The sequence below is a fragment of the Rhinichthys klamathensis genome, unplaced genomic scaffold, assembly GCF_029890125.1.
Source record: "Rhinichthys klamathensis goyatoka isolate OS25496 unplaced genomic scaffold, OSU_Roscu_1.1 h1tg000223l_1, whole genome shotgun sequence".
In the NCBI taxonomy this organism is placed as follows: domain Eukaryota; kingdom Metazoa; phylum Chordata; class Actinopteri; order Cypriniformes; family Leuciscidae; genus Rhinichthys; species Rhinichthys klamathensis.
The window spans coordinates 3,441,176-3,457,411 of record NW_026606747.1 but is presented as its reverse complement, the minus strand read 5'-3'; the positions used below and the strand labels follow the sequence as shown (position 1 = coordinate 3,457,411).

The window sequence follows — 16,236 nt, the reverse complement described above, 5'->3', positions numbered from 1 at the left end:
AGTGGACTGGGTGTTTCGTCTCCTCCCACTGCTGACGGGTAAGGCCAGAGGAGCCTATGTGCATATGGATATAGATGATGCTCATGATTATGATAAAGTGAAAACAACAATTCTGCAAAAATATGATATTAACCCTGAGACCTACAGGCAGAGGTTCAGATCCCTCTACGTGGAACCTGAGGAAAGCCCCAAGGAGCTGTATGTGAGGCTAAAAGAGCTGTACGTAAAATGGATCCAACCGCAAGGTAAAACACTTCATGAAATTGGTGAAATCCTGATCATGGAACAATACTTGAGAATGCTGTCCCCTGAGCTTCAGGTTTGGGTAAAGGAGCATGGGCCGAAATCTGCTGCTGAAGCTGCCACACTTGCTGATGTGTTTGTTGCTGCCCGGAAAAAAGGCCAGCCATGGAGTAATATGGGTGGGAAGGCTGGTAACGATGGCCACCAGCCAATACCCCCTCAGTACCAACAGAGGGCGGCGCTAGGAGGAAGTAAACCTCCCATGAGGGAGAGCCAATATGCACCATCTAGAACTCCTAACAGAACGCCCATTTGCTACTTGTGTGGACAGGAAGGTCATATTAAACCAATGTGCCCGAAGAACCCAGCCAAGCTGACCCAAATGTGTTTTGTTCCACGCCAGAATGCTAACCCTGAACCCAAAGGTAACCACACCATGAAAATGGCTTGGGTTAAAATCAATGGGGAAAATCTCAGAGCCCTGATTGACACTGGCAGTACTCAGACCCTTGTACAGAGGAAATATGTACCAGCTAATGCTATCTGTACTATTGAGACTGTCCCTATTTGCTGTGTTCATGGTGATGAGAAGCATTACCCCACTGCTGATATTTATCTGGAGATAGAGGGACAGATGTATCTGTTAAATGTGGGAGTTGCGGATCACTTACCTTTCTCGGTAGTTTTGGGTGAAGATCTGCCAGTACTCTATGATTTGATAAAGCAGGTGCAAAGTTGTAATGTGGTCACTAGAGCACAAGCTAAGCAGGTAGACGCAGACTCCATAGCCCTCAGTGCCTTGCCCTTCTATAATGAAGAGTTTGAGACATGTCCCGGGAAAGCTCACAAGACTCGTAGTCAGAGGAGGCAAGACAAATTTCAGGGCACGGCTATACAACCATCAGCTGAGGCTACTCCAGACATGCCCCTGGGGTTTCAAATACCCACAGATATAATGCAAATGCAGGAAAATGATTCAACCTTGTCTACCCTTTTGCAGAGAGCACGAGGAAGGAAGCAGGAGACTAATACTAATGGTGAGCAAAAGGAGTATGTCCTACAGAACGGTGTTCTTTACCATCAGAGTGGCCAGGTGAAGCAGCTAGTGGTCCCACAGGTGGCCCGAGAAATAGTACTTACCTTGGGTCACTCCATTCCCTGGGCTGGCCACTTAGGGAAACACAAGACCACTGCTCGTATTAAGCGCCATTTCTACTGGCCAGGTTTGCAAACTGATGTCGCCCAGTTCTGTAGAAGCTGCTCTCAGTGCCAAAAGACATCAATGAAAAGTCCCTCCAAAGCTCCACTCCAACCTCTCCCAGTTACAAGTATCCCCTTTGAGCGTCTTGGGATGGACATTGTTGGTCCGGTGGAGAAAAGTAAAACAGGAAACCGTTTTATGTTGGTAGTAACTGACTATGCAACCAAATATCCAGAAGTCTTCCCATTGAAATCAATTAAAGCAAAAACTGTGGCTTTTTCCTTGGTGCATTTTTTCTCAAGAGTTGGTTTCCCTTGTGAAATTTTAACGGACCAAGGCACTAATTTCATGTCTGAACTTTTGAAACAGGTTTACCAACTCCTTGGCATAAAGAGGGTGCGCACCAGGGGCGGACTGGCCATCTGTGTGATCTGGAGTATCACAGAACGGCCGGTACTCCAGGACGGCCGGCGGGCCGGCCCACCACCCGCCACACACGCAGTCATAACCTGTTTTTCCCCCCACTAATCTGTTTCACACTCCAGTACTGTAGGTGGCAGCAATGCACCTTTAAGTTGGATGCCAGCGCGGAGCATTATCAGCTCGGCCCAAAAAAACTGCGATCGCGGCCGAAGCAGCTGTGCGGACTGATCTCGATCACGCGAACATTATTACACAGAGTTGCGCGATCCACTGAGAAGCATTTCAATTCAGCGCAGAATTCTCTATCTCTATTATAAACCCACAGATGGCTGTGATTTAAGCTAGTTAAAAGCCAGATTAAACAGCACTGATATTCTCAACATCTTGACGCAAAAAAAACAGGTGAAACATTGTTCCAAGAACAAACCAGTTAGAAGACATTTCACTCCACAACTTATGAATTAACTGTAACTTAGTAAAACAAATTTTTTGGCAGAAATGTGCCTGTATTCATATTAAAAATGCTGTTATATTAATAGTCATGTAGGCCTATAAGTGTAGGCTATTAAATGTAATGCAGTAATGTTTTTGTTTAGAAGTTATGGCAGTTTATTTATTTATTTTGCATTAAATATTTATACTAAATGTTTATGCTACAATAGGTTTTTAGAGAATAATATATATATATATTACAATTTTTTCAGGAATTGTTGAACCAGAATATCAAGATATTTTATTATTTCGCATATGATGGTGAAAAGTAAAAAAGTTAAAGTTAAAAGTAAAGGTAAAGGTAAGGTAAAAAAAAACACCACCATGTTATATGTATAGTAAATATTTTTGAGTATAGCCCTTCTAGATTATTTTATCCCTTTAGCCCTCGCACACAAAAAGGTTGGAGACCCCTGGTATATAACTATATGTTTTATAAGTAGGGTTTCTGTAGCCAGTGACATTTCATTATTTGTATTTTATTTTCAATGCAGATGTAATGGCATTGTACATTTTTTTGCTTTTATTTGAAGACTGAGGCTTCATTAATAAACAAAACCCCAATTGTCATCATTGTTTTTGAGATATTACTTGCTGTGAGTACCTTGTCTGATATAGGTTACAGTATTGTGGCATAGTATCAGGACATCCTAGTGGCTAGGGGCGAATGGCTGGATGATGGGCCTATTTGGGAGAAAGTCCAGGGCTGTTTTTTAGCCCCAGTCCGTCCCTGGTGCGCACTACACCGTACCACCCGCAAACAGATGGGCTGACAGAGCGGTTCAATCAGACCCTCAAGCAAATGCTCCGTAAGTTTGTGAATGAGACTGGATCTGACTGGGATCACTGGCTCCCCTACCTCCTCTTTGCATACAGGGAGGTACCTCAGGCGTCCACAGGTTTTTCCCCTTTTGAACTACTCTATGGTCATGAAGTGAGGGGTCCTCTGGCCTTATTGAGGGACACTTGGGGAGGAGATCAGCGGAAGGAAGGGACCATGAATGTAATCTCCTATGTTGTCCAGATGAGAGAGAAACTGCAGCGAATGGGGGAACTAGCCCAGACACACATGCTGGAGGCCCAAAAGCACCAAAAGACTTGGTATGACAAGTCAGCTCGACAGCGAGGCTTTCAACCGGGCCAGAAAGTCTTGGTTATGTTGCCTACCAGTGAGAGTAAGCTCCTTGCAAAATGGCAGGGGCCCTTTGAGGTGAAGAAAAAGTTGGGGCCCACCACCTATCAGGTCTCCACTCCAGGACATCAGCGTTCTAGCCGGGTGCTTCATGTGAACCTCCTTAAGGAGTGGGTCCCAAGAGCTGAGGTGTTCCTGATTCAGGCGGTAAAGGAAGAGGAGGAGGCAGATGACGAGTATCTGCCCTTGCCAGTGTCCACAGAGCTTGATGTAAGCCATCTGTCAAAGGAACAGCAGTCTCAGGTACTAACTCTACTTCACTCAGACATATTTCAAGAATATCCAGGGCGCACGAACCTGGTGGAACATGACATTGTATTAAAACCTGATGCAACAGTGAGACGTATGAGTTACAGGATACCAGAGCGCCTCCTGGTGTCCCTGAAGAAGGAAGTTGACCTCATGCTGTCTCTGGGGACAATTCAGCGATCTAAGAGTGAGTGGTGCAATCCTGTGGTGCTGGTTCCGAAGAAGGATGGGACAATAAGGTTTTGTATCGACTTCAGGTATCTAAACTCAATTTCAAAGTTTGACTCCTACCCCACCCCACGAATTGATGATCTCATTGACCGCCTTGGAGAAGCAAAGTATTTAACCACCATTGACCTCTGTAAGGGTTACTGGCAAGTGCCCCTAACCCAGCAGTCGCAGGAATTGACAGCCTTCCGAACTCCCTGGGGGCTTTTCCATTTTACGGTGTTACCATTTGGGCTGCATGGGGCTCCAGCCACGTTTCAAAGACTAATGGACCAGGTTCTCTATGGATTGTCTGAGTTTTCTTGTGCGTACCTTGATGATATTGTCATCTACAGCACAACATGGGAGGAACATGTGGAGCATCTCAAAGTGGTCTCTGACTGACTACATTCTGCTGGCTTGACAATCAATCCAGCTAAATGTTTCCTGGCCAAGAAGGAAACTGAATATCTGGGTTTCACCATTGGAGGTGGGTTAATTAAACCTCAGGTTCAAAAGATCCATGCAATTGAGTCATGTCCTCTCCCACAGACCAAAAAGCAGCTCAGATCTTTCCTGGGGATGGCTGGCTTCTACCATCGGTTCATCCCCAACTTCTCAGCCAGGGCTGCTCTACTAACGGATAAGACGGGCTCAAGATGTCCCAACCAGATCCAGTGGACGGGGGACGCAGTGGCAGCTTTTAAGGACATTCAAAAATCACTGAGTAAAAGCCCTGTTTTACATAGTCCAAACTTTGAGGAACTGTTCATATTACAAACCGATGCCTCTGAGAGGGGTGTGGGGGCGGTACTTCTACAGGGACCTAAGGAGGAACGACATCCTGTGGCATATATCAGTCGGAAACTTCTACCCAGAGAGGTCCGCTATTCAACAGTGGAAAAGGAGGCCTTGGCAGTCAAATGGGCCCTGGACTCTTTCAAGTATTACCTGATGGGCAGAGAGTTTACATTGGAGTCTGACCATAAGGCACTGCAGTGGCTGGAGAGGATGAAGTATACCAATGGGCGGATTACCAGGTGGTACCTTGCCATGCAGCCGTTCCGGTTTACAGTCCAGTACATCCCTGGCAAGGTCAACACCACTGCAGACTACCTCTCTCGCTGGCCCAGCAGCAGCTCTGAAGGGGGGGGGTGTGTGATGGCCACAGCCATGGCCTCACAACCAGTCTAAGAGCGGTAACCTCATACACATTATACATTTGTTGCAGATATTTATTTAGTTACAAATAACTCACAGGACACTTAGTTCATTTCACACACATTATACTTTATTTAGTTGATCATATTTAAGTATCTTTTTGGGAGCACGCAACATTAGTTACTTTTGGATTGCCATTCTGTTTCTATAATTATTTTGTTTCTGAGCTTACCAGTGTTGGATTCCACACCCGGGAGAGATTCAGGAAGTCGGCTGGCTTAAAGGGGTGGCGTTTGGAGCAGGAGCAGCTTTATAGGGGAGGTGGCCTAATTGGACCCTACCACTGCTTGTTATGTCTGGGGGGGTTGCTTTATTCTCTGTTTAGATATTATGGGGGTTAGATTTATATTATATTGAGTATTTTTGTTTAGTTGAGGATAAGTAAAAGCATATTTCTTTTGGAATAAGTTTTTAGGTAGGTTTTGCTGTTATTTGTAGTTTATGTAGTAGTGTTGTTGTTAGTCTTCCCTTGTGTGTCAATTGGTTTGGTCAGCCAATATATAAGTCCCCTTTGTTTCTTTTGTTGGAAGGTCAGTTGTGTTTTTTGAGTCTGTTACGTTCAAAGCTTTATTTACCGTCTGTTTATTTGACCTCTTTTATGGGCCCAAACCTTTATCTTTATTTTTGTTGTAATGATTTATGGGAAATAAAAACCCTTACTTTTGGAACTTCCCTTGTGACTCCTCTTGCTTAACTGCTTGGTCCCTGACAGGTCTGCTCAAATCCTTGCTGCTGCTCGTGGTCATCTGTCCTATAACTTAGCCCAGATTTGATTTATTTATTTATTTAGAAAAGGGACAGAGTACATGAATCAACATTCATTAATGTAGGTGTACCCAAATTAGCCCCAAGGTTAGGTTTCATCGGTAGTGCCTTTGCCAGATGTTATTAGGCCTAAAACTAGAGAAAAGGGTAAAACATTACAACAATAATACAACCAGAACTTGTAAACAACTCTGTAAAATACAATTAAAGATATACAAACAGACGATATATATATACACAATAAAAAAAGAAAGATATATCAAAAAATAATCAAAAAAAGATTTGGTATGAGTTAAATAATACTAATTAAAATGTATATTATTGTACTATTTACTAATTACTAACTGTAATTCAGCCAGATGGCAAGTGTTTATTTCCTTGGCAGAACGTACTCAGAATCGCTGCATGCCAGGGAGTACGGCTCCCTAACGACAAACGCTTTCTATTAAAACTAGTGCCTGCTCATTCTGTTAGAAGCCAGGGTTCGGCGACTGTACAAGTGTACGCACGTAGTCTGAGACTTCATCAGCCAGGCTCGTTGGTCTAGGGGTATGATTCTCGCTTAGGGTGCGAGAGGTCCCGGGTTCAAATCCCGGACGAGCCCTCTCACCTTTAGTATGAGTTCAAGGGTTCTCTGACTCTTTTTGCTGTTGCTGCTTTTCTCTATCAACCACTTCATATCTGGCCATTTTACTGCAAGCCACATAGTACTTGACGTCACGTTCTGCAGCATCAGAGGCTGATGCATCGGCCAAATTGAAGTTTTTGCAGGCCTGTAGATGCCGTAGTGGGATTCAAACCATTTTATATCGCTCCTAATTGAATTACCGTGGCTCTTTTGCAGAAACGCTAAGCACAGGTATACTTGTTGCTCTGTGGAGTTTCTTTGAACAAATTATCATTGACTTTTTGCAGCATTTTGTGCCTCTCTGCTTTCGTACGCAAAGCCTTCGTTGTAGGTCTGGTGCAACAGCAAAAAGCGGCCTTTTCCCATTAAGCCACTGGGCCTCTTGCGCAGGTTGCTTTGTGTAATTTCAGCCTGATAGGGCACATGCACGGGCAGGACAGAACAGAGTGACGCACACAAAAACCCAGCACAGCTATCAGAAGTTTGTCTGTTCTATGCTAATTCAGATCTTGCGGTCATCATGGCTACAGGCTTGCTTTGAACAAACCATCCTTGAATTTGTCGAACGGCCACCTTAAATGTAGCCCATTAAAGACGACCCAGGTGGGACTTGAACCCACAATCTCCAGCTCCGGAGGCTGATGCCTTATCCATTAGGCCACTGGGCCTTGTCTGCTAAGCTTTGCCTTTGATCTGTAATATGACTTCAAGTGGTTTCTGCTGCTCAAACAACTACACTTTGGTATCTCGACGCCAGGTCGGGTTCCGTTTGTGGCGCCCCCCCGAAAGATTTGCTTTCGACGAGGCTCGTTGGTCTAGGGGTATGATTCTCGCTTTGGGTGCGAGAGGTCCCGGGTTCAAATCCCGGACGAGCCCAGCAACTTCGGAACAAGCAGCCAGCTGGCTCCATCCTTTTGCAGCACTGAGCCAAACTCAAAACTGTCGTGGTTTTGAAATCCTTACTGCTGCTTGAGTTCTCATCTGTACTACAACAGAGCCAAGATTCAGCCAGATGACAAGCGGTAATTTCCTTGCACAGAACGTACTCTGAATCGCTGCCTGCCAGGGAGTGCGGCTTCCTAACGACAAACGCTTTCTATTAAAACTAGTGCCCGCCCATTCTGTTAGAGGCCAGCGTTCGGCGACTGTACAAGTGTACGCAAGTAGTCTGAGACTTCATCAGCCAGGCTCGTTGGTCTAGGGGTATGATTCTCGCTTAGGGTGCGAGAGGTCCCGGGTTTAAATCCCGGACGAGCCCAGCAGTCTCAGCAGGAGCAACCTGTTGGCTCCGTCCTTTGGAGCGCTGAGCCAAACTCAAAACTGCTGTGCTTTTGAAATCCTTAAGGCTGTTTGTCTTCATCGGTACTACAATTTAGCCAATAGTCAGCCAGATGACAAGTGTTTATTTCCTTCACAGAACATACTCACAATCGCTGCCTGCCAGGGAGTACGGCTCCCTAACGACAAACGTTTTGCATTAAAACTAGTGCCTGCCCATTCTGTTAAAGGCCAGCGTTCAGTGACTGTACAAGTGTATGCAAGTAGCCCAAATTTTCATTAATCAGGCTCGTTGGTCTAGGGGTATGTTTCTCGCTTCGGGTGCGAGAGGTCCCGGGTTCAAATCCCGGATGAGCCCAGCAGTTTCAGAGTGATTCAGCCAGTTGGCTCATTCCTTTGCAGCACTGAGCCGTACTCAAAACTGTTGTGGTCTGCTCAAATCCTTGCTGCTGCTCGTGGTCATCTGTCCTATAACTTAGCCCAGATTTGATTTATTTATTTATTTAGAAAAGGGACAGAGTACATGAATCAACATTCATTAATGTAGGTGTACCCAAATTAGCCCCAAGGTTAGGTTTCATCGGTAGTGCCTTTGCCAGATGTTATTAGGCCTAAAACTAGAGAAAAGGGTAAAACATTACAACAATAATACAACCAGAACTTGTAAACAACTCTGTAAAATACAATTAAAGATATACAAACAGACGATATATATATACACAATAAAAAAAGAAAGATATATCAAAAAATAATCAAAAAAAGATTTGGTATGAGTTAAATAATACTAATTAAAATGTATATTATTGTACTATTTACTAATTACTAACTGTAATTCAGCCAGATGGCAAGTGTTTATTTCCTTGGCAGAACGTACTCAGAATCGCTGCATGCCAGGGAGTACGGCTCCCTAACGACAAACGCTTTCTATTAAAACTAGTGCCTGCTCATTCTGTTAGAAGCCAGGGTTCGGCGACTGTACAAGTGTACGCACGTAGTCTGAGACTTCATCAGCCAGGCTCGTTGGTCTAGGGGTATGATTCTCGCTTAGGGTGCGAGAGGTCCAGGGTTCAAATCCCGGACGAGCCCTCTCACCTTTAGTATGAGTTCAAGGGTTCTCTGACTCTTTTTGCTGTTGCTGCTTTTCTCTATCAACCACTTCATATCTGGCCATTTTACTGCAAGCCACATAGTACTTGACGTCACGTTCTGCAGCATCAGAGGCTGATGCATCGGCCAAATTGAAGTTTTTGCAGGCCTGTAGATGCCGTAGTGGGATTCAAACCATTTTATAGACGGTTTTATCGGACGCACGCGCGTTGCCAGGGTTACGCGCTGGCCCGAAGTTAACTTCCGGTCTGTTTGTTTATTGGTAACAAAGTAACGTTACTTCTATACTCTTTGTCGGTAATATGGCGCCGACTACAAACGCAGTTAAAATTAAGGTAATGAGTAGACAGAAGTTGGGCTCAGGTTGTTGTGCTGTGGGATGCAACCTGACCTCTGGAACAAATACCTTATCGAAAATAAAAATGTTTCGGATTCCTAAAAACGAAGGGAGACGGCGAGCATGGATCACCGCTGTGCGAAGAGAGGCTTGGCAGCCAGGCAAGAATTCAAGGATCTGTAGCACTCAGAGAGAGTTATAAGGGCACAAGTCATCAAACTGACAGTTTTATTGCCCAATAAAATGGTTCCCACGCTCAAGCCACGCCCCTTTCTACCCCACCCACCCACTTCCGGTTTGAACACCTGGACCGTGGGAGTTTTTTCCCCGCACTCACCCCTCCCTCACCCCTCAGGCCACCCCTCCGGCCACCCCTCCCGCCACCCCTCCCCTTAGGGATGTGAGGATTTGAAGTGTGTCAGAGAAAGTTTTATGATTTTAAAAATGTAAAACGTTAAAAAATGTTGAAAAAACATTCAAACAATGTGTTTTCAAAGCTTTTTTTATTTTTTTTATTATTTATTTTTTAAGAAGGTTGACCGTAAGGTTGACGAGGTAAGTTCAGTGTTTTATCAAAGTCCGTTGTACATTCAAAACCAGTTTTAAAACAGTGTATAAATGTTAAAAGTATAAATTGTATTTCTTATAAGTGTTAGTGTTAAAATGTCATCAGACAAATAATCATTTGTGCAAAACGTTGAAAGAGGAAGATAAGTTTAACCAGTTTTGTGTTTAAACATGTGTGAAAGAGCGCAGAGTGTAATCTCCGGGATGCACGATAAAAAACACATCTGATCGTTCAGGAGGTCTGACAGCAATGATGACAGCAAAGTCTGCACACCACCCCACACCCTGACTCCTCCCACGGCACACCCACACGTGACGTGTGTGGGAAAACACTTTTTTATTAATCTTTTATAATTGTTTAATATGGGCTATTATAGAATACTTTATTCTATAATTATTTGTATATCTCTCTATGTAAATAGGTTTTGTATACTCCGTACTTGGATACTCCTTCGCAGGGACCTATAAGTTGTTAAGCATAGCAATGACTACCCTGCAGATGAATGCATAATTAAATGTTTAGACCAAAGAATTTAAGTGTCACCGCTAGACACCAACACACACACACACACACACACACACACACACACACACACACACACACACACACACACACACACACACATACTATTGGCTCCATAATGTCTGACCCCCCCTTGGTGTGTTTGAAACCATGAGGGGTCTGTTTTTATTTTTTCTCTTCTGAAGTTTTGGTGAAGCGTGATTTTATTTTATTGCATGGCTTATCAGCGATGTTTGGCCGGTTCTATCGTGAGATTCACCATGTGTTTTTTTTTTTTTTCTAGTTGTAAAATCAACTATCAGATCCCATGCGGAGTTGTGAAGTTTTGGTGAAGCGTGATTTTATTTTATTGCATGGTTTTATCAGCGATGTTTGGCCGGTTCTATCGTGAGATTCACCATATTTTTTTTCTAGTTGTAAAATCAGCTATCAGACCCCATGCGGAGTTGAAAGAACTTTTCTTCGAGAAAGATGTGTTTCCGATGGGGTCGTTTTACTTAGGGGTTGAGAGGAAAAATGTGTTTTTGAATTTGGGGGTCTTACGAAGACAAGAGACTAGCTCATTCGATCGATATACACTGAGCGAGATCGTCTACAGATTCGATATCCTACAAAACATGGCCGAAGATCAATACGGTAGGGTGTAGTCTATTTCTTATTTTTTACAAAAATATTATAACAAAATGAATGTGTTAGAGCTATGTGTGTGTGTATATATATATATATATATATATATATAATTTTTTTTTCTTCTTTTTAAACATGAAACAGCAGAGGGGACCGAGGGTGTATATTTTGACGAAGATTTGATGGAAATTTTGAACGAGCTTTGTGAGTAAATTTTCCAAACGTTATACATTTTATTGAAAATATTAGTATTGTTAATATACACCTGTCTGATTTTAGATGTGGAGTCCTTTCCAGACGGTGTTTCACCTGATGATTTTTTACATGTTTATAATGAAAATTCGTCAGAAGTGAATAACTTCGAAAACATATTATCACGCACCCCCAGTCACGTGCTAGGATGCTCAGGGCATGTATTGGCGAGTGTAGCGACCGACCCATTGGATGAGACCAGTAGGTCGTACGACAACGTCACACCTTGGGGAACACCAGGGTCGTCGAGCTACGGGTCGTCACCCAGATCCCACGAAAGCGATACGAGTTCGGATGGGGATACGCATCAGGAACCTTCATCCAGTGACGGGACAACACAATCTGTTGCTCCGGGCGGTCTCAGAGGTTCCGGACGCGGGATTAAGCGTCTTCGGGAGGTTTATGGGGACTATAATTCTGACAACGGGGAAGAGTTAGAATATCCATGCGAAGGTGAGCGACGATGTTTTTACCTTATCATATTTTATATTTCCTAGAATTATTTTTTATTTCCTAGAATTCTAAAATAATAATTGAAATGTTTTTATTCTCCAGAGCAAAACTTTGAGGCACAATGCACGTCCAGCTCAACACTGTGTAGGAAGCGGTTTTCAGACTTATATCACGGATCCGAATCGGCTGTGAACTCTCCAAATGACAATTGTGAGTTGCAAATTTTTTACATATTTCATCTAACAAATATTTCATATAATAACTTATTATTATGTTTCATCTAGCACAAATTTACGATGAGGTATATCACGGAACCGAATCGTTTGTGAACTCTCCGGATAACGGTCAGTTACATTTTTTTTTTTTTTTTTTTTTACATTATGTTTTATCTAACAAATAATTCATATAATAATGTGATGTTATGTTTCATCTAGGACAGTGGTTCTCAAACTTTTTCGGTCATTCCCCACTTAAGACAAGGGGGAATTTTCAAGCCCCACCTGCCCCCATCGCCCCAGCACAATGTTAATGAAATATGCAACAAGCTTAAAATGTTCCAATTTATTGAACAGTAGTAACAAGTAGTATCAGTATAGTAACACGTTGTATCTTAAATTCAAACTAACTAAGATCAAAAATAAAGAAAATAAAAGTGCAGCTGTCATAACTTGCATGAAATTCAAAAATAGAGAAAATAAAAGTGCAGCAGCAGCTGTCAACATTTGTATCAAGTTAAAAAAAAATAGAAAAGAAATAAAAGTGCCACTTTGCAATCTGTTAAAAAAAGAAAAGAAATCAATTTGGCAAGAAAGTATTTAAATAATCAATTTTCCCTGCATTAGTGGCTGCAATGAGCCTGTTTTGCATTGCACAGTTTCTCAAAGCAGGGTTGCAGGCTTGAAACTGCCACTCTCAAGTAATGCTCAATGTTCAGCTGAGATCTGTACTTAGTTTTCAGTGAAGCAACAGCTGAAAAGCCCATCTCACAGAGATATGATGTGGCAAAGGGAAGAAGAATGCACACAGCTCTCTGCCCGATGAGTGGATACTCCCTCTCCACTCCAAACCAGAATTCACTCAGAGTCTGAGCTTTAAACCTGAGCCTCAGGGTGGAGTCAGATGTCATCTCAATAAACTGGTCCTCCTCAGCAGACCTAAAATCAGCAGGTGCTGCAGACAGAATATAAATGAATAGGCTTACTTTATTTGCCATTGCATAATAAACACAAATAAATCTGTTTGACAACAATCCATTCCAGTTAGTAAGTAGCATACAACATAAATATAATGCATGTATAATATGAGTATAATATTCAATAAAATGTCAAAATACCAACCTGCTGCATTGAATGGATCCATAACCCAGGCATACTGATCATTGTTGTTCGGGAAGTATTTTTGAAACAATCCTCTCAGGGAAGAAATGTGCTGCTTAACCCTCTGGGGACCAAGGTTTTTTTGAGGCCCTTGAGATGTTTTGACATGCACTGACATTTGTGCTTTTTTCAGTTATTTATAAACATGTTAATGGCAACGGTGTACATTCACTCTATATAGCACAAACGGGGCTACCATAATATTTGAGCAACATGTATGTACATGTTTGTATTTTTTAGAGAATATTATTTATGCATGGTTATTGAAAAACTTAAAAATAAAAAGTTTCTGAAATAAGGCCACAAAACACATATTGATTATTTCTTCACAAGACTTTTGAAAATTGTATCACATAGCCTAGAATATTTGCTCCAAAACTATGTGAGAATCATCCTGACTACTCATTCAGATAAGTCAATTAAGTCTTTTAGAATCTGTATGACGTGTTTAGTGTGAGAAAGCTTTATGCGAGGAGGCGTGATCTCTCATTAATATGTATGGAATTTCACACCTGAGAAAGACAAAGACCCTCCCATAATGGCCCTATTAGGTGCTATCAGGCCCCATTACAAGGAGCCTTGCACAAAGAATGAGGAGATTTAAAAAAGAATGGCTTTTAGATTGTTTGGATTTATTTATAACACAACATAATCCAAAGATACACAACAAAGGACTGGTTTCTGGTTAAAATTGCTTTTTAATTATATATATATATACACACACACACACTGCTTAGAATAAGTGAAAACACCCATGCTAAAGTTGACTAAAAAGAGGAATAAAAAATCTTAATGCCTTAATTTAAAAAATGAGGAAAACTCCAACCTTTAGGGAAATGAATAATGTCCCTGAATTCTTTGTGAATGAATAATGTATTGCAAATAATTAAATGTTCTTCTTTAAAATACAGGGTGCATACATCTGGACACTTCTATCACACACCCTTCACCATATAGACATGGTTTTATTTCAGTTCAAAGTTAGAGTTGGAAACATCTTGAAAAGAAAATAGTCTTTTTCCATAAATGTCTTAGTTTGATCATACATATTTCAAAGTTGAGGATTCATTATTTTGATATAGCTTGCATTGGAACAATCATCTTAGTTGATTAGTTTATTGACAAAACATAAGCTTATTTGATGTCTTTATTTTGAAGCTTATTTGATGCTTATTTGATTTGAAAAACTTTATCCAAAACTAGTCAAAGAAATGTTCTTTTATTTCGTCTGTAACAGTGCGTATCTGTGCGTTCATTCATTCATTCACACACAGAAACATGATTCACATTTAAACAGTAGGCTATGCTATTTTTCCGTTTACAGACATTAACGTTATTCTATATCGCGATTAGAACAAAGCACAAAACACTTACACTTCTCAGCTGAATCTGTTGCTCCTCCTCGAAGTGAAAATAAACCAGCACTTGTTCTGTGGTAAATGTCCCAGGATTATTCCTCATAGCCGCGCAAGACGAATCTTAATCTGACTAAAAAATATAGTGTGATTACAGAGTTTATAGCATTTGCCCTGGGGGCGTTTATCTATTTTGCAAATGGCCTCAACACATTATCTTATGAATAGCGCGCTCTGCGATTGGGTGTGGACAAATTAACGATAATGAGCTGAGACAGAAGAAACTGTACTTCTCTTTAGTTTCAGACAGATTACATTGCAGGAGAATATTTGTTTTAAATGTGAATTGTTTTATTTAAAAGTAGAAATTTAAAGCGTTCTTTAGACGTATGTTTCATGTTTGTGTGATAAGTATTAGTGGAGTTTCCGTTCATTTTCCAGACATGTTTCAGAAAGGTTTTTGCAGAGACAGAGTGAGCTGAAAGCGCACCCTGTTTATTTTATTTATTTAAAAAAAACACAAGGTTTTGATGTTAATGTGAGTGTACACAAAAAAAGAAGACCCTCTATAGTTTATAATCATGTATTGATTTTATTTATATGACCATAAATGACGGAGTATTTTAAGTCTATGTTGCTGCTATGTGAAAAAAAAAAACAGCAAAACGCGCGGGCGCGTTCTTGGTCCCCAGAGAATCATACAATTTAGGTTGATACATGGGATCACTGTGGTGGCTCCAGATTCAGTGGTTTCAGCAACTTCACTCAGGTTCTCAAAGACATCTATGTTTTGCTGATCGAGGCGCCTGCCCCATACCTCAAGCTTTCGGGTGAATGCAGTAATCTTGTCTGCCAGGTGAGGTAGGTGTTTGTCTTTGCCTTGAAGCTGAAGATTTAATTCATTCAGCTTGCCAAACACATCGCTGAGGTAGGCCAATTTAAACATAAATTGTTAATCACTGAACTTGCTTGCAGCCTCATACATGCGCTCCTCCTCCAAGAACATCCGAATATCTGCCCTGAGCTCAAAGACGCGCGACAGCACTTTGCCGCGGGAGAGCCACCTTGCTTCGCTGTGAAACAGCACAGATGTGTGATCAGCTCCCATTTCTTCACAAAGTGCGGAGAACAGTCGCGCTTTCAGGGGTCGGGTTTTGATAAAAATGACCACGCTAACAACTTCTGTCAAAACCTCATTTAGTTCAGGGCTGAGCTGCCTTGACGCGAGCGCTTCCCTGTGAATGACACAGTGCATCCAGTGCGCATCTGGCGCAACCCTTTTTATTAGTGCCTGCAGCCCGTTTCTTGACCCTGCCATGGTCTGTGCGTCATCAGAGCAAAAACCCACACAGTTTTCCCATTTAAGGCCGTGTTCTTTGAGGTAACTGTCCATGATCTTAAACAGCTCATCAGCTGTGGCTCTATTTTTTATGTATTTGCAAAAAAGCAAATCCTCGCACAGTGACTTGCCATTCACAAAGCGGACGTACGAGATGAACAAGCAGTCTTTATTGCTGTCAGTAGCTTCGTCCACTTGTAATGCAAAACGACTGTCTTTAAATTTTCTATGAGTTGTTCCTCAAGATCTCTTGAAATGTTGCATATACGTCTCGCAACTGTGTCGTTTGACAGGGGGATGGGTGGGACATATTTCCCACCCATCCCCATGAGACAAGCAGTTATTTCTTTAATTCATAAAAAGGGTAAAAGTGAATTAGATTGTAGCTCATATCGACTGTT

General features: G+C 41.9%; 4 non-coding genes across 4 annotated transcripts; 3 read left to right on the top strand and 1 right to left on the bottom strand.

Moving 5' to 3' along the window:
- The first annotated feature begins 6,525 nt into the window (after nucleotides 1-6,525).
- On the top strand, nucleotides 6,526-6,597 carry trnap-agg (transfer RNA proline (anticodon AGG)). Its single transcript has one exon. It is a non-coding gene; the product is annotated as a tRNA-Pro (tRNA).
- A 619-nt stretch (nucleotides 6,598-7,216) lies between these two features.
- Nucleotides 7,217-7,289, bottom strand: trnar-ccg (transfer RNA arginine (anticodon CCG)). Its single transcript has one exon. It is a non-coding gene; the product is annotated as a tRNA-Arg (tRNA).
- Nucleotides 7,290-7,425: 136 nt separating this feature from the next.
- Nucleotides 7,426-7,497, top strand: trnap-ugg (transfer RNA proline (anticodon UGG)). Its single transcript has one exon. It is a non-coding gene; the product is annotated as a tRNA-Pro (tRNA).
- A 688-nt stretch (nucleotides 7,498-8,185) lies between these two features.
- Nucleotides 8,186-8,257, top strand: trnap-cgg (transfer RNA proline (anticodon CGG)). The gene has a single exon. It is a non-coding gene; the product is annotated as a tRNA-Pro (tRNA).
- The last annotated feature ends 7,979 nt before the right edge of the window (nucleotides 8,258-16,236 follow it).